A 19,368-nucleotide genomic window follows, 5' to 3' on the forward strand; every position below is an offset into this window, starting at 1 on the left:
CAATTTACAGAGAGCGGTTTGGCTGCAAATGCCGTCCCCATGGCAACAGAGCCACAGCAAGACGTAGACGAGGGGATCCACACCAGCTGAACAGTAAGAGCGGCAGCGAGCGACCTCAGGCCGCGAATGAGCGGGTGGCGTGAGCCTGGGGGGCGTGGAGCTGTTAAGCAGTGTGCTGTCGATAGACACACAGCTGGTCAAAGGTCCTATACTGCCAGTTATCTTCATTGTTATTCTCTTTAAGGCCTGAGAGATTTTTAAGAATCTTCTTAAATAGCAGCAGTTGCACCTTGTGTAACAGAAATATGTCATCTGGCTAGCTTTCTTGCATCATTCACAAACATGGTTTATATAGATTCAATTCACGATTCTAAAGGTTTTATTTAAACAAGTTTACATTTCTGACTTCCAAAGCCAATGCAATATAAATATGAGGTAAATCATATATCAAAGATGTAAACAATATGCAAAACAGTAAACTACATATAAAATTAAACTTCCATCCATCCATTTTCTGCAACCACTTGTCCAATTCAGGGTCGTGGGGGTCCGGCGCCTGTGGCAGAAGCTACAGGTGCAAGTCATGGGGCAAAACAAGATGGAACGCCAACCCATTGCATAGAATTAAACATTAAACAGCTCAGCCAGATGAAGGAAAGACACCCTTTAATCTTTATGTTAGATAATTAAACAAAACGTGCTTTATTTGCATTGGATCTCTTTTCTGGCTCCATCTTGCTCTGAACAGCTTGGGGGGGTCAGCTGACACACAACACCCCTGCAGCTGGGGTCACAAGGCTTGTTCAAAGGCCCATAGACATGTGACTGTTCTGTCAAGCCAATGACGATCTTTTGATCTCGGACACAGAGACTGCTGAGCCACTTGCTGGCTGTTTTAGGCCAGTGGTTGGTCACCATCATGTCAACCAGTAGCACACAGAGAGCCAATCAGATTAATTTTAATGCCCCCACCCCACCCCTCGCTCCCGGTTGATATAATCTTACCTGAAACACTTAGTTTCCCATTATTTTCTCTATAGAAGTAGCTGTCATGATGAATAAGGTTGGAGAATCCTGTGTTAGATGCTTGATGATCTTTGCCCCAAGGTTACTGAGGTACTCATACCCAGAATCAGCTTAGTACTTGAACATGAATGTCTGGGTCTGCAGCATGATTCCTGCAATCATCAGTGCTCAGAAGGAGTAAGCCAGTAGTGCTCAGTCCCTGGCGTACTTTATGCAGGGTTCACACTTGAGGTGTTTCACTGGGTTTGACCAACATGTCGAATTGAGTGTCATAAGCCTACAAATGGTAATAAGCTATAGTCACGCTTGCAAACGATATCCCCAAAAGGCAACTTACAGTATGCAGGAAAACGAGAATAATAGTGAACTCTGAGCAATCCACTGTGACCAATATCTTTATAGTCAGTCCTGGAAAGCATATGTGTACTGATAGACTCAAGAGGAGACACATTATAAAAGCCAAAGGAGAAAATTCTGGTGTCTCACTACTCTGTGTTAGTTTAGTACTGTTTGAAGCCAGGCTGAATTTAATTCACTTCACTTAATCACAAAATGGAAATATATTGGAATAAATGACAGGGGTGATTCTAGGATTTTTTTTTAAGGTTGGGGTATAAGAGGAGCCATAATTCATACAGAGGGGCCAATCTTATCATTAAACAATGAAGTTTTGAATCAGTAAGAGGCCCTCAAGGAGCCAATTAGCTTTCACTTGGGGCCGGTGCCCCTATGCCCCCCCATGCCCCCGTAAATTCCTCTGATAGAGGGGAATAGGTGGGAACTCAAACACAACAACTGAATTAAGAGTGGTGTCGTCCAGCTGGCACAGTGTGTCCAACAAACCTCTAAGAATAACACCAGCTGTCTCTGTCTAATCATCCGCATTCGTCTTTCCCTGGCTCGCTCAGAATCAGCTTTATTGGCTAAGTATGTTCACACGCAGGAAATTCATCTCCGGTTGTGAGTGGCTTAAGACTAGTGGTTAAGACTAAACAAGACAATGGTCATATACAGTCCGGTGGATATGAGCATTGTGCATGTGTGGTTGATAGATGTACAAAAAGTGCAGGAGTGCATTTCAGTGCAAGGAATGCTTTAGGAAATGCAATATGTGTGAAACTATTTAATAAGTACAGCGAGTTAGTTACAACAATGGGTTATTTATAACTGATTTTGTTTGGAGGTAGTAACAATGTAACTGAGCTGAAATTAAGCATTTAACTGGGTTCATGGGGTGAGGCAGGGTGAGAAAAGGCTCAAATCAGGAGCACCACTTACGGTCAGCCTTGCCCTGCGAACCCAGCGAGCTGTTTGGACATTCATTTTTTAAGTTTAATAATATGGATGGTTATGCGTTGTTCCGTAGAGACCGGATAGGCAAGAAGGGAGGTGGTGTTGCAGTATACGTAAAAGAAAACTTGCAGGCAAGGGAGCTCACTGATAAAAATAAAAATTCAGAAGCTGTATGGATAAAACTTGATGCTAAAGATTCAAATGGCCTAATTGTCTGGGTTTGTTATAGAGCACCTAATGTAGCTGTAGAGGAAAGCAGAATGTTATATGATGATATCAGGATTATGAGTAATAAAAATGATGTGGTGGTTATGGGTGATTTTAATTTACCTGGGATACAGTGGGACACAGTCTCTGGCTCTTCTGTAAATGAACTTGAGATGGTGGAATTAGTACAGGATTGTTTTTTTACTCAGTTTGTTAATACTCCTACCAGGGGAGAAGCCCTTCTTGATCTTGTTTTCTGTAATAACCAGGATAGGATTGGAAAATTAGAGGTTTTAGACCCATTGTACGGTAGTGATCATAACATGGTTAAATTCGAGGTTAATTTTAGTGTCCGAAGAGCAAAGTCGAAATTAAAAGTATACAATGTTAGGAAGGCTAACTTTAATGGTATGAGACGGAAATTAGAAACTGTAAACTGGACAGAGTTAAATAGCAAAACAGTTGAAGAGGCATGGGAATTTTTCAAAAGCACATTGTTGCAAGTGCAAGAGGACTTCATACCTGTTTCCAGCAAAACTAAATCTAGGAAACGACAACCAAGGTGGTTTACTAAGGAAATTAAGAATAAAGTCAGGAGGAAAAGGGCTCTGTTCCACAATTGGAAAATAACTAATGATTTCAAAATTAAGCAGGAGTATCTAAGTCTACAGGCAGAGTTAAAAAATGACATTAGGCTATCCAAGAGGGATGTAGAAAGAAAAATTGCATTGGAGGCTAAGCATGACAGTAAAGGTTTCTTCCAATATTTTAACTCCAAGAGAGCACTAAAAGCTGAAATCACTAATTTGCAGGATAGTAAGGGACTTATAATTGATAATGAAATTGATATAGTAAATGAATTTAATGATTATTTTTCAAGGCAGTTCACAATGGAGAACTCAAGTAACTTACCACCAATTAATACGAATACAGCATCGTCTATGACCAATATATGTATAACTGAGGTTGATGTGATACTAAGCCTAGCTAAACTCAAAATAAATAAATCGCAGGGGCCTGATGGCATCTTACCTATAGTTTTAAAAGAGATGAGGGATATTATTAGCCAACCTTTAACTTTAATATTCCAGAAATCGTTATCTGTGGGTGTGGTACCATCAGATTGGAAGCATGCTAATATAACACCCATATTCAAAAAAGGGGATAGAAGTAATCCAGCAAACTATAGGCCAATCAGTTTAACTAGCATTACTGGAAAAATAATGGAAGCTATAATTCAAGTGAAAATGGTAGATTACCTAGATGCAAATAACATTATAAAGGATAGCCAACATGGATTTAGGAGAGGTAGATCCTGCTTAACGAATCTACTTGAGTTCTTTGAGGAAGCTACAAGTGAAATTGATCACAAAAAGGCCTATGATGTGATTTACTTAGATTTCCAGAAGGCCTTTGATGTTGTCCCCCACAAACGGCTCTTGCTAAAGCTTAAAGCTGCAGGGATTTTCGGAACTGTGGCAGTTTGGATCAAAAACTGGCTAACTGACAGGATGCAGCGAGTAGTTATTAGAGGCACAATGTCACAGTGGGCCTCCATTCATAGTGGGGTACCACAGGGTTCAATTTTAGGACCACTATTGTTCCTAATTTACATTAATGATATTGACACAAATACATACAGTAAATTGGTTAAATTTGCAGACGACACCAAGGTGGGCGGTGTAGCAGATACTGATCTAGCAGCAGAGAGGCTTCAAAGGGATCTGGATTTAATTAGCGAATGGGCTGATACTTGGCAGATGAAATTTAACACAGATAAATGTAAGGTAATCCATGCAGGGAGCAGAAATATAAAGTACAGATATTTTATGGGTTCCACTGAAATAAAGGTAGCTGATTACGAGAAAGATCTAGGTATGTATGTTGATGCTTCCATGTCCCACTCTCGCCAGTGTGGGGAAGCAATAAAAAAGGCCAATAGAATGTTGGGTTATATCTCTAGGTGTGTGGAGTTTAAGTCAAGGGAGGTGATGTTACACTTATATAATTCCTTGGTAAGACCCCACCTAGAATACTGTGTGCAGGTTTGGTCACCATACCTCAAGAAGGACATTGCTGCTTTAGAAAAGGTGCAACGAAGAGCTACGAGAATGATTCCTGGTCTTAGAGGAATGTCTTATGAGGAGAGGTTAGCGGAACTGAATCTGTTTAGCCTTGAGCAAAGGAGACTAAGGGGGGATATGATTCAGGTCTATAAGATTCTAACGGGTCTGGATGCTGTTCAGCCAAATTACTATTTCAATATTAGTCTAAATACTAGAACTCGTGGCCATAAGTGGAAATTAGCGGGAGAACATTTTAAAACAAATTTGAGGAAACACTTCTTTACACAGCGTGTAGTTAGAGTATGGAATAGTCTTCCTGCTAGTGTAGTGGAAGCTAAAACCATGGGTTCCTTTAAATCAGAGCTAGATAAGATTTTAACAACTCTGAGCTATTAGTTAAGTTCTCCCCAAACGAGCTTGATGGGCCGAATGGCCTCCTCTCGTTTGTAAATTTCTTATGTTCTTAACACATTTCAGTGCCAGGTCACAATCATTTTAGATCACAGGGCACTTCACAGAACTGCTGCCCCAGAGCCATGGGATTCCCACCTCCCAGCTTTGAAGGGTGAACGGGGACAGAGAGTTAAGAGCCAGTCATTTAACCACACAGAATCCCTCCATCCTGTACATCACCTGTGTGCTAAGGTGGTGTGGTCTGTGGCCTAGCAGGTCAGAATGACAAGAATGTGGCAGAAGTTTGATGAGGGGCAACTGTGGACGCTGGGTTGAAGCAGACATAATCAGGGTTGGAGCTGATCTTCTGCAGTGGGCATCCTCTTGGTCAGACTCTATGGCACTTGCCAGTGGATCCAGGTATGGATCTGATGAGGCAGATTAGAAGAAATGCACTGGCGAGGTAGGCAAGACAGACTCTGTAGGTGCAGCTGAGGCGAAGACCAGCTCTGCGTTAGTTCTGTTTCCTGTAAGTGCTGTGCATTTGATTCCTGCATTTCCCCTGTATGTGCTACACTTGTTCCTGCATGGTTCTTGTTTGTGGTTCCCATTGCTGTTTGGCATTTGTTTTCCCTTTGTTTTGTTTGGCCTGTTCAGATCTAGTTTTATTTCCTGCTTTTATTTTAACCCCTCGTGGTCCCTATGTTTCATGTTAGTTTGTTAGTTCCAATAAAACCCCTTGTTTCCAAGCCACTCTGTGGATCATCCCTTCAGTCATGCCCTACCATAACAGCTAACACTTAAACCAGACGTTTCAAACTCAAATAACTTGGGAGCCACACACTAGGAGGTCTTCAGCTCAAGCTAAACATTACATTGTTCTTCATTTTCTCTGCAAAATGGCCAATCAATTGGTGGGGCAGATTTAATAATGAATCATGTGTTGAGACACCTGACTTAAGTTGACTTTTATATTCAAAAGTTAAAAAAAAAAGAAAGAAAGAAATGATCCTTCACTTTTCACTTGAAAATGTATGCAAACATCTGCTCTTACTCTGCAGGGACTTGATGTTCACACAGAAAAAAAACATGGCTGCGAGCAACTACCACCATCACCTTGTTAACCTCTATAGTCACACAGCCAAGTGCTGTAATAATAGCCTTCAGTGGACTCTCAAAAATACATTTTTAAGTATGCAATCAAAATGATGCTTACAATATAGTGCTTTATAATTCCTTTGTAAGCCCAACCCTGGACGCACGGGGTAGAGACGCTAGCCTGTCACGGGGCACACGCTCATGAAGGGGCAATTTAGAGACTCTAATTTCCCAAGCTGCTGATTGTGAACAGCAGGAGGAAGCAAAATGAACCCGCAGCCCTGATGGGGGGGAGAACATAGTGGTACTGACCAATCCCCAGTGCTGCCCCTCATCAAACTGTGTACATCAGTGTTTCCCAGCCCAGTCCTTGGGCAACTCCAGACAGTCCACGTTTTTGCTCTCTCCCAGCCCCCTGCCAGTCCACATTTGCTCACCCAGGGAACAAAAACGTGGCTGGGAGAGAGCAAAAATGTGGACTGAGGACCGAGTTGGGAAATACCATCCTACATGAGCATAGGGAGCTCAAGAGAGAGCTGGACCTCGTTGTTCTGTAAGAGACATACATTTGAGGTTGCAAGGGCATTTTTGTTTATAATTTGTGCTGGAAGCTTAGGAGTCAAATTTATGTGCTTTGCTATTTTACAATAATCAGTTTTTAATAAACCCTCTGTGCTTTGAAAGAGTTTAAAAGAGAGATTGTATATAACTTGTAGCTTCCAGCTGTGAGCTGAATGTCAGACAGCAAAACTGGAAAATTCTCATTTTATGGCATACAACGCCAAAATGCCTTATTTTCCGCAAAATCCTATTAAGAACCATTAAAAGTAATTTAATGTTCTTTTTTGCAATGTTGTGCACCCAATCGAAGCATTGATAATATTCATGAAGTATTCATTATCAGCACTAAAGAAACCCTCCAATATCTTCCTCTTGTGAATACACAGTTTTGCATAATTAACTCTAGAATATACAGCTTTATAGATCCCTGATTTATATAACAATAAACACATTACAGGGAATGATAGTGATCTAGCGATAGTTGTTTAAAGAACACCAGCAATTTTCCAGAAATATTCCCCTGTTATTTTCATTGTTTCCAAACTTATGGAGATTTGAACATTATTCTCAGATTCATTGCTCTCTTACATGTGTGTCCTCGCTGAAACCGGTGAAAACAATCCTTGGCACATAACTGAAATCCCTGCTGAAATGTAGCCACTTAAAAAACCCACAAATTCAGGCTCTGTGTTTCACGGCCTTTAAGAGGCTCTGTTCTCATTCCTTAAGTAAACAGGGCTGGCCCCGAGTGAATGGGCAGCACTGATGCAGTTGCTCTGTATTGACTGTATGGGTGCTTTTCCACCAGGTACCGTGCTTTTGGTACTTTGAGAAATTTATGAACTCCTTTTTTTGTTTTATTATTTATTGGTTTGCATAACCAATCAACAAAAGAAAGCATTTCAAGTCCCACCCCAAAGTACCAGAGTACCAAAGAAGTATCCCAGCTGGTTTGGCACTTTTAATAATAATAATAATAATAATAATAAATTTTATTTATAATGCACTTTTCAAAAAAAAGTACTTTTGGTACTGGAACTTCTGGTAATGGTACTCGACTAGAACTCAATGGAAAAGCAAAAGTACCAAAAGTACCATACCGAAAGCATGGTACTTGGTGCAGTGGAAAAGTCACATGACCCTCCAGCAGTCTCCTCTCCAATCACTGTGAAGCAGCTCCAATTGGACAGTGATCTGCAAAACTTCATTTGTAAAGTGGTCCTAGACATACTCCCTGTCATCCCACAAAGCAGAGGTTCCCAACCACAGGTCCGAGGAGCAGCACCAGTCAATGGCCAGTATTCCACCAGACAGGCCCACTGCACATAATCCCTCCCATCTCAACCTTCTCTTTGTACACCCCCCACCCCCTCCCCAGGCCCGGGATCAGGACAACCTTCCCAATCTACCGATACTATGTAATGCAGTTAATTTAAAAAATAAACTGCATATTTTCAATGAACACATTTTATATAGCCCTTAGCAATCACATATTCTGAATGCACTGGGAAAAAAATGGAAACAGCAAAAAAAATCTGATGAATTGATCCTCCCACCGAACCGGTCATCGGCAAGTATTACCACCTGCCCCCTCCCTAGATACCCCCCATCCAATTTGAGACAACATATGCTGGTCTATGGCCACCAAAAAGCTAAGACCCCCAACTATAACTGACTCTTCTGTCGCACAATATAATTCTTTACCCTGAAATGTTTAAGGGAGAAATACCCAGTGGTAAACATGATTTTCTGTGAAAAAGGTACGGAAGATAAATCGATAATATTTTACTTGAGGGCACACAAATAATTTAGTATCATGCTATTATTAACTACAGACTAAGTTTTAGTTACACACTAATGTGTGTTCACCATTAATGAATTGTGACACATCTTTTATCTGGAGAAAGCACTATATTTGTTACTATATCAGTTAATTCTGTAAAGCTCTGTAGACTACTAAGGGAACTGCTAATTAACAAACAGTCCATCATTCATAAGAAAAGGTACCAATGCTGGTCGACGGTTTTACTCCATAAAAGTAACTGTTATGAAAAAAAGTAACGATTAAAATGTTCCTGTTTATAGACAGATTTTCTGTCAAGATAGTTAATTTCTGTTAACGCTTGTGAAATATGTTTCCCCCTTGTATTGGTAAATATTTTTTAGGTTTATTTACTCTGGAAAGCATGTCATTTCCTTAAACCCAGTGCTACATTAAATAATTATGCAAGTTCCCACCAAGATAAAAACATTTTCCGAACCAAAAAAACCCATTCACATTGAGAATTAAGAAATAGTTAGATCCTGAATGGGAACTATGATGATATCATGAGTAGGCATGTAGTATATTACCTACACCTACACCTACAGGCGTGACACAATCATTGAGGCGGGGGTGAAAGATGTACTCACCTTTCGTACTTAAGTAAAAGAACAGATTCTACATCAGAATGGTACTCAGATAAAAGATTTGGATTGATGTCACATTATTTTTTATTCAGTGGAGAACAAAAAATCAATCAATGTGCCAGATTTAATAATGAACAAGGGTAATTATCGCCTGCTGAAATTTGACTGGCTGTTGTCAGCTATGTTTGATGAGTAAATAAACTTTTATTATGTGATTTATTGGGACATCCTCCCGTGAACATGCACACAAAATTTAATCTTTTTATGTCCAATGGTTTGCGAGTTCTAAGCTATTTTGAGTTATTGCCACAAATTGGGAGATTTTTATGAAATCTGGTGATTCACTTTGGAATGTCAAGCCAACTAGGCATAAGTTTGGTGAGAATTGGATGTTCTGTTGATGAGAGATAGCTCATTAAGTGTAAACAGACTATGCCTGAGAAATTAATTGTTCTGCAGCATCAGCACAATTACCGTGAAATCCTATGGACATCTTTTTTTCTACATGGCCTCAAGAGGTTGCAGTTCAAATTTTGTGCGAATTGAATGAACAATCTAGGGCAAGTTTGAAAAAACTTAAGGTTAATATCTAAGGGGTGGAGGTTGAGGATTTTATTAGCAAATATGACTATCTGTAGTCAAGCATTGTGGAAAAATTATAAACTTGTCAGGGGCTGGTACTTTGAGATTTCTTATAAGTAGTGATTAACCTAATAAAATTCCTCATCGTCCACCATGGAAAATGGCTGATTGTCCAATGTAATCACCTCAATTATTTTAGTGGTACTGCTAACTTTGAATATTGATAAACTTCAAATATCAGCCGGTGTTCCAGGAAATTCTGTCCCCCGTGTTCCCTCTGTCACATGCTGATTTAAATCATAATGTCACCCCACTACTTTATAGTTAAAGTTACTAGCGGCCAAAGTTGTGTAAACGCCTGGCATTTTAGAATTACACTTTAAAATATAAATACTACATGAAAATTGAAGGTAATGTTTATAAATGTTTATAATCAAAGAATATCATACATTGGATGATAAGTAATTGGAGTAACAGAAAAAAATGGAAATGTTTCCACAATTTTGGCCACTAGTATGCTGAGTGACATCCAAATCAGTGCGCAGAAGGGAGATGTTCCCACTGTCGCACACAGATTTGAATCATGACTTTGTAGTTACACGGTTTCTCTGTAATTTGAATATCTTTCTACAAATTTTTTGAGTTAAACCGCTATGCATAAACATTGGATGTCTTTTCAGTATTTGTGTATTGTTTTTAAAGATACGTGAAATGATTTAAGTTGCTGATTATAAGATGATTGTTGGGAAAATACAGAAAACGGTAGCACTGTTTGCAGGACTTCACGTATAGTACGCATGACAATCGATGTGATATCTTATATGTGATATCGATGTGATAACTTAATTACAACCAACTTACTAATTACATTTATCAAACAATGCAAGCAACTATGCCTTTGAGACCCATCTAAACATAATTCAGTTCTATTAAAACATTGCGATATATGGATTCCTGTGCTAACACACAGATAGAGAAATTACAGGACACCAAACTGATGATGCAAATCTCTTGGAAATGTATGGCTGAATCACTTTTTCAGCCATCAATTATACGTTTGTGCATAGATATGAAGGGAGAACATTATTACATTAAGTCTTGAATATATGGTTCCCCCTGCTAAAACAGACGTGCAGCAATGCTGGACCCCATTACTGATTACACTAGTTTATGCACATGTAATTATGTACATAAATGATTTTCATTCATCTTACATACTTCTTTGCACAAATGAAATAAGAAATTATTCCCTGAATTGCAGAATTTACACACATGCAGTTATGTACACAAATTACTTTCAACCCTCTCATATACTCCTTTGCCCCAATGTGAGGGGGAAGTAGTATTTCCAGAATTGCAGGATATATGGTTCCCCCTGCTAAATCAGACATGCATCAATTCTGGACCCCGATACTCATGGTCCTGTAATTATGTATCTGAATGATTTTCAGCCATCTCACATACTCATTTGCCTATATACGAAGGGAAATTTCCACAATTCTGCTTACTCAGCTCCACCCACCACTGATGATGTGAGTCTTGGTTGGCACCTGTTTCCTAACTGAACTGATTCACGAACCAGAACATAACTTTTCAGTGGAAAAACTCTATGTATGACATCAAAGCCGAGATGTTCACAAGTGATTTTTTCCAAGTCCAAGTCAAGTCTCAAGTCTTTGTACTCGAGTCCAAATCAAGTCTCAAGTCTTCTGTCCCAAGTCCAAATCAAGTCTCAAGTCTCAAATGACTGAAATGAACGTTCTCTCATCGGATGCTATCTGAGATAATACTGCATTACTGTATGTTTTGGATTGAAAGCATGTACTGTACTATTGTCTATTATTATACACTACAGTATCAAGATATTAGCGCAATACTAACAGTAATACTGCAGTGGAATAGGCCTACAGTATTGTTGTGATAGATGTTCTGAAAGACATTCTTCTTCATAGACATTACGTTTTAATATTTTTTCCTGAATAAACACTTGGGCAGCTGAATGGAGTTTTACCAGGTGCACTGGTATCATAACAGCAGCCTATTCTAAAACAGCGATTAATGCATAGGATTAATGTTAGGCTATCAATATACTACATATATACTCTGCTGCCATCTGGTAACTAGTAGCAGAGTATAGGGCTTCTATTGGCCTGCTACTTGCTGGTAGCCTAGGCTTGAACGTAGTGAGATGTTAATCAAATGAAACGGGTGGGGAACAATAAAGCTGTAATCTGCATGTAGTCTGTATAGCCTACAATTGTGGTTTGATTAGTTTGCTAGCAGTAACATTATCTGTCCATACGCACTAAGTTACCCTTTCACCTAACCAAGAGACTTGTGCGTTTTGAGGTGCCTGATGAAGTTGGACGTAGTTGAGCCGGCATCATTTATCCTGACGCCACACACTTTGCAAGTGGCCGTTCGCTTGTTAGTTGTTTGTGTTATGTTGCGCGTAATATCAAGGGAGGGAAAGATTCAGTCTGCTTCCGATTTTCCCATAACACATTTGTACGAGAGCTATGGGAGCTTCTCAGGGATACGCTGGTTGAGTAGGTGAAGAAATGGTTGAAGGTGGTTCCAGTTAGTGAAAATTGAGAGCGCAGCAGACTTATGAACGCTTTAATACAGGAAAGCAGACTGATAGCTGGAAAACAAGGTTACCATTCTGATCTGTTACATGGGCAGCTGTGATTAGTCTGCTGAATATAATTGCCTGTGGTCTACAACGGAGACAAATATTATCAATAAATTATCACAATCTTACAACTGGCATCTGCAATTCGGTGGCTACTTAGATCGTTACATTGCAACATTCATTATAATGCAAACTTGCATATTCTAAATAATACAAATTAAATTCAGACTCAGATCACAATATACAGTGGTACCTCAGTTCTCGAACTCATTAGAACTCGAATTTCTTAAAAGTTGAACCAACCAGTTCGAAAAAAAATTACCTAGAACTCGATCTGAATCTCAGAAGTCAAACCGTGAACGCCGACCTAAGATAACTTGTTCGCGTGAGGAAATGAGTCATGGGGCACGCCTCTTAGCGGAAACAAAGGGTAACGCTTCAGTCTAAGCCTCGCATGCGCTGTGATAGCATCGTGCATGTTTACACTATAGCTGAATACATATATTTAGACAGTAAAAATACATTTAGACAATGATAGACAGTAACAGTAATTATTATTATATAATAAAATACATTTTAAAATAAAGATTCCTTATTCATTGTTTTAATATTAATCATAACCATTAATACATTTAATTATAATAATATTGCCGTGCGAAGCAGGACGGAATGGAGACAAAGGAGCAGACGTCAGGGTATCGGGGAATACGGGGTTTAATTACAGGTAAGGCAGGCAAAAGGCAGATGGACAATACAATGACCGGACTGGGGAAACAAACTGAAAGGCGGACTAAATACAGAGGACTAATCGGGGCATGACACATTGTTTTTTTTAACTTTACACATTGTTTGGATACATTTATTTTCTTACTTTAACAAATTACTGTTTTGATAAATGTGCTTAGATGTGTTTAGTACAGTATATGCTCTTCTTGTTTTATCTGGTTCATTTTGTGTTTAAATGCTAAAAAACATATTTAGGTATAATTTTTTGGGGCCGGGAACCAATTAATTGGTTTTCCATTATTTCTTATGGGGAAAATTCGATCACAACTCACAACAAGTTCTGAACGGATTAAATTCGAGTTCTGAGGTACCACTGTATTGAGTCAGATTAATAATATTAATGTCAGTTAGTTAGATAAATCTCTCACCTACTAAATATATACGGCACGGTACATTAACAGGCAACTCCGGAAAGAAACTTAACTCGCATTGATATAACACGATTGCGCGTTAATGATTAGATCTCCGGTTAACTCTAAATTAACAATGTTTAAGTTCTATTATAAAATACAATCCAGGATTTAACATATTAGTTACTTATCCATTAAGTCAATCACGCACAGCAACAGATTAATGGCGTAACAGACATTCGCGGTACCAGCAGGTACGTGTGCATCAGTGACACGGACCACGCTGCCGTGACCTTCCGGTCGGCCACCGATTGCGTCTTTAGGGCTGTCGTTCAACGTTGGAAAAACTGAAATAATGAAATTAATAATTCATTGAAATGAACATTGTTCACGAGTCACAACACCCAAGTCCAAGTCACAAGTCTTTGTTTGTGCGACTTAAATGCGACTAGAGTCCGAGTCTCAGACTCGAGTCCCCATCTTTGCATCAAAGCCGGAGGCATGGACAACGGAACTGGCTGGTGGGGACATTTAGGTAACTTCTGGAACATCATTAAGAATGCAGTGATGAGCAGTACCAAAAAATTCCTACAAGTCATTTAATGCAAACCAATAAAACTATTAATAGATGAATTATATATATATATATATATATATATATATATATATATATATATATATATATATTTTAAAAAGGTTATATCTGTATTTTCCAAAAGCAAATATACCCCCTTGATCAGATGTGTTCCACAGTCCATGGCCTGATGGGCTCAATATTAGACTCCATGAGTTTGGTACAACCAGGGTTCGAAATTAACACCCGCCAACCCGCCAAATGCGGGTTAAAAATCATTTTGGCGGGTATTGATAAAAACTTACCAGCCAGTTTGGCCGGTGATGTATGAACCAATCATGCAAATCATGTCAGAGACGCTCTGGGCCGTTTGTCCCCTCCGTCCTACATTTCACATGAACACTACACTACGGGTGACGTTTTAGATACCTTTGGCAGCAGCGAGCAGATACTGTACGCTTCGGTTTGCGGGTCCAATCAACGACGAGAGCGCGAAAACACAAACAAGAAATAGGAAATATCGGATGAGCAAAGAGGACTGAGCTGGACAGCGAAATAAGCTAAAATCAAAATGCTGCGGTGGTTAGGACAGACGTCAGGATCAGGAAGAGGTGAGAAGAGGAAGGAGGCAGAACATGAAAATGTTGACAGAGCGTGCGAAACAAAGAGAAGGAAGTTTAATTGTAAATGGCAGACAGGTCGTCATTGGCTAGTGTTTGATAGTAAAAATGCGGTCATGTTTTGTCAGATTTGCCGTGAGTACACGAAAGAAAAAAATAAAACTAACAGTTTCGTGGTGGGGATGTATAATTAAGTTTATAACAGTTTATAACTGTATAGTTTGTTGTGTGTATTGCACTTTCTGTGCGTTTTTCATGCACTGTTAATAAAATGATCAAATTTTCATTCAGTGGCATTCATAATCCCTTATTTTCACCACGTAAAAATTTGTCTAATGGAAATTCTGATTGGCTGGTAACTTCAGAAAGTTACCAGCCACTTTGGCTGGTGATCAAAAAAGTTAATTTCGAACCCTGGGTACAACATAAATAAATATTATACTAAGGAGAGATTCACTATAGCAGACTAATTTAAACTTTAGCATAATGTCCCGGTGTAGCACAAAACCTCTCTAAATAAAACACATATGGGTCTCCCTGTAGCACCTTGTTTGTGAACTGTCCTGTATTAGACTGAATGTGATTGATGGATTGATTGCCTATAGCACCATTGGCTTCTTCATCGAGTCATGCTGTGGTCCCTCAAAGCCAAGTACACGTATTTGACAGCTGCTTAATTAACATAACAGATGTGTGTAAGGATGCAAACAGAGATGTCATCTATGTTATATTGGTTTGGTTCTGTTTGGTGCACATGTGTCCCTTGCTGGATTAGTCCAGATCAACTGCAGACTTTCCTTCTGACATATAACACAGAATACTGACTTTTAGTTTACAGCTAACCGGTCATCAAACACTCTGTGAGAGGAAGGCGTTTACGGACAGGGGCGTCTCCATGGGGAAGCAGGGGACTGATTGGGTACCCTCACCATTCAGTCTCAATGTAAGTTCAGAAAGACACCCAGAAGCTCTCTTTAATGTTTCCCTAAAAGACGCAAAGTGCTAGCTTAGCCCTAATTATGAAATTACTTCAAATGGATAGCTCAGGTCCTTTTGGGCAACCAACTTCAATTTCACCCCATTTGGAGTTTCAAAGACATCTAAGGCCACCTAACAAAATGGGTTTAGTTCTGTAAAAACAACACATACTCCTTAATTACAGTTTTCACCACTGAGCTTTTCAGTCGGACAAATGAAGAGTAGAAAAAGCACTATGTTACCAGTTGTTTTTCTTACAGTTACTTTGAAAATTCAGTTCAGCTCAAAATCAGTAGCATTGGAAACAGTATGAATCATTGGCTTTAGAAGTCCTTTCATCATTGCAGAGTCTGACACACTCATACTACACTATACTATACTATACTATACTATACTGACTGTGATACTAGAAAAACCATACAGAAGAACCTTTGTGTATTAAACTGGAAGCCAACAGGCAAGAATAACATTCACTGGAATTAGAAGAAGCATTTCTAATGAGAAATTGATTTTAGGCACGATGCACCTCTAAAAATAGTCAGAAGGGAAATATGATGTTTTTCATATTTCACATTAGGTGTTGTTAACAAAATATGCTTATTAAAGGACTTTGGGTAGTGTTTACAGATACTCTGCTCAGTCCCACACCATTGGGAGATGTTCATGACTGAGCTCTAAGAGCTTTTTAGAGCATATATGTGTGATTTTGAATAATATGTTAATTTGGCCGCTCGTGATCCAGACAGTTAGAGATAATGGAAAGTTATTTCAGCCACCCGGATCACCTTCACTGGATTTCAACTAAGGCATAAAATTCATTCTGAAAAGATTTGCACATATTTGAATACTTAAATATTTTAATCCTAATTTTAACAACATAAAGTGAATGTCCTGGGTCATTTCACTTCATTTACAGCTTCCCAAAGGCAGGATCTTGGCTTAGGGTCTCATTATCAGTCTAAATTAATATCACCAAGAAAGATAGTTGGATATCGTGTAATAAGTATTACTTCATCTGCATATAGGCCTGTTTAATGGTAAGTCTTCACAACAGTCATCACACCAGAATGCATGACGGAATCTCCGAAGGTGTCATTTTCCCCCATTATTGTCATCTTTTGGTTAGTGTGTCTGTCAGTTATTTGTAAAAAAAAATCAAAACTTAAAAGGGCTTCTTGAAAACCATTTTAATGCGCTTTTAATGAGAATCTGTGAACAGCATTGTAATTATTTACTTTACCTGTGAGTTTCCACATTGTGTGAACATCTACTCTGTTTTTTATCTTTGCTGATACAGAAAAATTTCCTGAGATTTTCAAGCAAAAAATCCCTAGTTGTTTCTTGTCTTAAGTCATAAGCAGTGTAGCGTTCTCACAAGCAACTCAGGTTTCCACCATTCAGACCACTGCAGATGAATTATAGGCTGTCTTTGCAACCTCTTAATTTACAGAATCCAAAATATCAAGGATGAAAGATACCTGGTTGATGTCAAATTACAATAACATGAAGTATTCACATTTGCCATCAGTCACCATCAAAGGATTTCAGTTCAAGATTATACATGAAAAAGGAATCCAGAATTTTTTTCTCCATTGTCTTACATCACCTGTAATCAATGAGTGATTTCATATTGTTGTTATATTTTATCTTCTGTGGTTTTTAAAATCACTTAAATAAATGCTACGTTTTACGTTTTAATTTAACAAAACTACACCGAAATGGCAGGACAACCTGTAGCCACAACATAGGGACCAGTAGTGGGTGAGGTGAGATGGGGGGCATCCACCCCCAGACCCATCATGGCAAGGGGCCCATTGCAGAATTTACCAAGGGGGCCCATACCCTTGTCCTCTTGTCAGAGAATATTACTGAGTGCCCTCTTCTATAAAACAAACGCAAAATTCACCACATTCCCAGCAAAGCTTATCAAAATGCTCCAGGCTCATCCCTGCCCTCTAGTGATCAGGGATCTATTTTGGTCACAGGAAAGAGACTTTGAAACAAAGTGGTCAATTAATTTCCAATGTAAAATATACTAAAAAGTACAGGGAGTGTTCTGCCACATTTACTTTCCTGGCATATACCAGAAAGCTACCAGAGAATACTGGTCCAGATTTCTCCTGGCCTGGAGCCGACCCGGAAACACAGGGCACAAGGCAGCGATGGGATACTCGTTTTCATACTTGGTTTTTAAATGCATTTTGGATGATCTAATCAGAAGTGGACAGCTGAGATACATCGCCGTTTACACCTGTGTGTATTGATGTCCAGCTGACCACATATGTTCATGTTCTTACTGCCCATGTCACTTTCCCTAGAAGGCTGAATGGCCCTGGGCTCAGTTATTGTGACGCCAGGGATGCATCAGGACACATTAGCGTTTACACTACAAAACATATACAGTATGGTCAAATGTGACCACAAAACATATACAGTATGGTCAAATGTGACCACAAAACATATACAGTATGGTCAAATGTGACCACAAAACATATACAGTATGGTCAAATGTGACCACAAAACATATACAGTATGGTCAAATGTGACCACAAAACATATACAGTATGGTCAAATGTGACCACAAAACATATACAGTATGGTCAAATGTGACCCGGACCATCTTGGCAAGTGGTTTGAGTGATCAGATCACAATGCGTCTTGGCAGTCATTTCCATTTGTATTTAGTGCTGAACACTTGTGATCCAGTTGCCCAAGACACATTTTAAAACCAAGTGCAATACTTGATACCCCTGTCCCAGGTACCAGTGACCTCTGCACCTTTTTTATATTTTATGCTGCACCTGTCATGAAAAAGACCTTTTTAAGGATTTTCATTTCCACTGAAACTAATTAATTTCATACTCCATTATAAAGAACAACTAACAAAAACAAGGCTTTTTCTAAGCCATATAAAAATGGAATTACAAATGATTTATGAAATGGTTGGCTGTGAAAGTTTCAATGTATGTTTATGCAAATTAGACATACAAAATGAACAAATCTAACTGCCATGTTTATCACAGTATCTGAAAATGGAAACATGCTGTGTCTAGTAAATTTAACTGCGTTTTAAAATTAATCACACAAAAATTCCTGAAAATGATGTGGTGCAGCCTGCTTAAGGAATAAGCATTTCAAAGAGATTTTCCTCCTTGCAATATTTTCTAAGGGAATATAAGCTTAACCTTTTTAACACATTTGAGGATAATTCTCTTTTAAGGATTTCCTTTTTTCAAAATAACGAAAATAACACACATCCAAGAGTGAAAGATAACTTGCATTCCGATTACATATTCGAGAAATGTTGACAGTGCCTCTAAGGTTTATTGTTGTTGTCTAGGAGTAAAGGGGGATGCAAAGATTAAAATGTTCTTTAAAGGAACTGACTTTGCATCCCGTTGTTCTCCAAACAGCACATCAAATAGTGGCTGTTCCAGTCGGTTTCCGATGCATTGATGGGATAATCCCCAGAGGTGGTCCTGCTTTATTATCCTTTAGAAATGCTCTAATCTGAATTGCACAATTGCATTGTTTGGGTAGGCCTAAATTTAGCATATAGAACAGTTGTGAATGGTTTTATACAATATTATTTACTTTATAGTTTTGAAGGAAGTTATCTTTTACTTACTGTTAGCTTTAAATTTGATTTTCTAATTTGTTTTTCTTGAGCAAAGAAACACTGAGAAAATGCTTCTCGATATCCCATAACAGTTTTCAGCTTGTTCTTCACGTTAATGTGAAGCCTTATATTGAGTAACGTGGGATTTATTTCAAGAACTGAAAGATATAT

Source organism: Paramormyrops kingsleyae, chromosome 1 (genome assembly GCF_048594095.1).
Source record: "Paramormyrops kingsleyae isolate MSU_618 chromosome 1, PKINGS_0.4, whole genome shotgun sequence".
Taxonomy (NCBI): domain Eukaryota; kingdom Metazoa; phylum Chordata; class Actinopteri; order Osteoglossiformes; family Mormyridae; genus Paramormyrops; species Paramormyrops kingsleyae.